This window comes from Parus major, chromosome 8 (genome assembly GCF_001522545.3).
Source record: "Parus major isolate Abel chromosome 8, Parus_major1.1, whole genome shotgun sequence".
NCBI lineage: Eukaryota > Metazoa > Chordata > Aves > Passeriformes > Paridae > Parus > Parus major.
The window spans coordinates 30,711,911-30,715,757 of NC_031777.1; the positions used below are offsets into that span (position 1 = coordinate 30,711,911).

Sequence of the window (3,847 nt, forward strand, 5' to 3'; positions counted from 1 at the left end):
GTCCTTCTGGCAGCCTGGGGCTCCCAGGACCTCCCCAGCTGGCTGGATTTGTTTCACTGAGGGAGGTGGATCCTTATTTTGTTTAACCCAAGCATTTTCTCTGGGGGGATGGTTTGGTTTTTTAGCTTTATCCCATGTTTTCTCCTCTTTCTGCGCCTGGCACTGCCACATAACACAAGAAGTTCCTGAAAGACCCTTTGGACTCTGCTTCAGGCACCTCCAGCGAGTCTGAGGGGTCACCAACCATCCCAGGGCATTAACTCAGGGGAACAGAAGCAGCACTCCTCAGGAAATGATCATTTTGTGCTGATTGTCCTCTGCCTGCAGATCCCACAAGATGGAAATTTCAGGTTTAAAATGGAAATGTGACTAAAGCACCTCCAAGGTGGCAGAATGATGAGTTTCAGATGAGAGCAGCCCTGCTCCACTCCAGAGAAAATCTCCCTGATTTCCATCCCTGTAAATGAGATCCCCTCCCAACACCAACATTTCCAGCACCTTGAGCCCAGGGAAGAAGCACTCAAAGCCATTTCAGAGAGAGATCCCCACAGCTCTGGGAGGGATGAGGGCAGCAGGAATTGAATGAATGGATAAAAGCCACAGATCCTGGTGACAGCTCTGGGGTCAGACACTGATGGCAGCACTGGAGCCAGGGGGTCTCTGTGCCAGGGCAAACCTCCCTCTCCAGAACTGTTTTCCCATTTTTCTCCCTCTGCTGAGCAGGGACAGCATGGCAAGGGCGGCTGGCACCAGCAAGTTAATTTTATAAAGAAAACTGACACCCTCCTCGAGTGCTGGCAATTTAAAAGAGTAATGGATTGTCAGTTTTAGCTGGGAAGTGGTTGTTAGATGATTTGAAAGTCTTTTGCATATTTATTTTGTCCCACTTTAAATAAATTTGGGGAAGATTTATCTCGTTAGCTTCAAATGCAAGTCCCTCTTGGCCTGGCTGAGGAAACAAATTAGACTTTGCAAACATTGCAAAGACTAAATCAATACATTAATATTTAGGGGACATTAAGGGGGTTTATTAAACAGAAAAAGGGCCTAGAGTATTACTTTGGGAACATTATACATGTTTAAATAAAAACCTGAGGTTGTGGTTCCTGACTGAATCTGTAAAAGGCATTTCCATGGAAAACTGAATTATTCACACAGATTCCCACAGGGATGAGGTGGAGCTGCACAGGAGAGGGCTGGGAGCCACAGCAGGGGCTGTCCCACGCCTGCCCAGCCTGGATGGATGCAAACAGAGATGAGATGTCAAGTGGCTGATGGCAGTGAGGTTCTGTGTCCCTGCTCAGGGTGTTTGGGAGCGATGGAAGCAGGAGCTGGGCTGCTGTGGGCTGGGGAAGGACAAGGGGACACGGAAGGGACACCGGGGGGACCTGGGGACAGGGGAGGTCCAGGGCTGGGATCTGGGGACCTGTGCCAGCTGTGCACCCTCAGCACCCAAACCCAGCCCCAAAACCCCTGATCCAGGGTGCCAGAGGGTGCTGGGGCTCAGCATCTCCACACCGAGGGACACAGGGACATGGGGACATGGGGACATGGGGACACAGGGACACGGGGACATGGGGACATGGGGACATGGGGACATGGGGACATGGGGACACAGGGACATGGGGACATGGGGACATGGGGACATGGGGACATGGGGACATGGGGACACAGGGACATGGGGACACACAGACACAGGGACATGGGGACACAGGGACATGGGGACATGGAGACACAGGGACACAGGGACATGGGGACACAGGGACATGGGGACATGGAGACACAGGGACACAGGGACACACAGACACAGGGGCATGGGGACATGGAGACACAGCCCTGTCCTTGGGGACACCACAGGCTCAGGCCTGCCTCCCACTGCCATGGTCAGAATCCCATCACCCCAAAGCCTCTCCTGGCTCCCCGTGTCCCTGTCACCCTGTCCCAGGGTATCCCATGGGAACCACTGTCCCAAACCTCGGCCTCCCTCCCTGCTCAGCCCATCCACAGCAGGATGGGAGCTGGGACAAGGGAGGGACAGGACACAGGGAAAGGCTCCCAGTGCCCCAGGGCAGGGCTGGATGGGATCTGGGGATTGCAGGGATTGTTCCCTGGCAGGGTGGGCAGGCCCTGGGATGGAATTCCCAGAGCAGCTGGGGCTGTCCCTGGATCCCTGGCAGTGCCCAAGGCCAGGCTGGATGGGTTTGGAGCAGCCTGGGACAGTGGGAGCTGTCCCTGCCNGGGGACATGGGGACATGGGGACATGGGGACATGGGGACATGGGGACACAGGGACATGGGGACACACAGACACAGGGACATGGGGACACAGGGACATGGGGACATGGAGACACAGGGACACAGGGACATGGGGACACAGGGACATGGGGACATGGAGACACAGGGACACAGGGACACACAGACACAGGGGCATGGGGACATGGAGACACAGCCCTGTCCTTGGGGACACCACAGGCTCAGGCCTGCCTCCCACTGCCATGGTCAGAATCCCATCACCCCAAAGCCTCTCCTGGCTCCCCGTGTCCCTGTCACCCTGTCCCAGGGTATCCCATGGGAACCACTGTCCCAAACCTCGGCCTCCCTCCCTGCTCAGCCCATCCACAGCAGGATGGGAGCTGGGACAAGGGAGGGACAGGACACAGGGAAAGGCTCCCAGTGCCCCAGGGCAGGGCTGGATGGGATCTGGGGATTGCAGGGATTGTTCCCTGGCAGGGTGGGCAGGCCCTGGGATGGAATTCCCAGAGCAGCTGGGGCTGTCCCTGGATCCCTGGCAGTGCCCAAGGCCAGGCTGGATGGGTTTGGAGCAGCCTGGGACAGTGGGAGCTGTCCCTGCCTGGTACCAGGACAACTCCTTGTGCCATCCCAGGAACCCTCTGGAGCAGGAGTGGATGTTCAGTCCCTCACAGCAGAGCTCAGGGCAGGCAGAGCAGCCCTGGGTGTGAGCTCCTGGTCCCCCTGGGAATACAGATGGATTCAAGGGAGTCCCTGTGGGAAGGCAGAGCTGGAGCAGCCCTCCCACACCTGCCCCATCCCCACCTGTCCCCAGCCCAGAGCACCCAGTGCCACCTCCAGGGATGGGGATCCAACCCTCCCTGGGCAGTTCCAGGGTCTGACCCCCCTTTCCATGGGGAAATTCCTGCTGCTGCCCCCCCTGAGCTCCCCTGGCCCAGCCTGGGGCCGTTCCCTCTCCTCCTGTCCCTGTCCCTGTCCCTGTCCCTGTCCCTGTCCCTGTCCCTGTCCCTGCTCACCCCCAAGCCGAGCGCTGACGGGTCCTGAGGCCTCTCACAAAGGTGACAAAAACACCTGGCTGACATTTGATAAAACAGAGACTCAGAGTCAGGGCTCCAGCCCAGAATTCCTGCAGGATTCCAGAGGTGCCACAGCTAAGGGGAACTGGTCAGGGGGGTGGCTCACCCCGTTATTTCCAGGGGATTTCCAAGTGCCACACGGATTAATAGGGATTGCCAGTTCAATTCTTCTTTTATATTCATTGCTTTATTACTCATAAAAATGCAAAAGAAAATGTTAATGATGATTGCACCAAAGACTAATAAGTTAAAGCCTTAGGTTATACTTTGCATTTCTGAAGATACAAATGCAATTGCTTAATAATTATGCATATTTTTAACTATTGAGTTATTATTTCTCTATATGCTTGTAGTTAGCCTAATTAATTTTAAGCTCCTGTTGATATATTTTACACATGCAATTAATTTCCAACTTGTTTTTTTAGCCCTTGCATGAGGGCATTAATTATTAGGAAGACAATCAAAACCAAGAATTGTTCACCCTGGAACAATACAATAAATATTAAATCTATGGGGGAGGGG

At 54.7% G+C, this 3,847-nt stretch overlaps 1 protein-coding gene across 1 annotated transcript in view; it reads right to left on the reverse strand.

Moving 5' to 3' along the window:
* The window catches only part of NEGR1 (neuronal growth regulator 1), a 121,421-nt gene that overhangs the window by 17,365 nt on the left and 100,209 nt on the right, over positions 1–3,847 (reverse strand). The gene's annotated exons all lie outside the window — the stretch shown is intronic.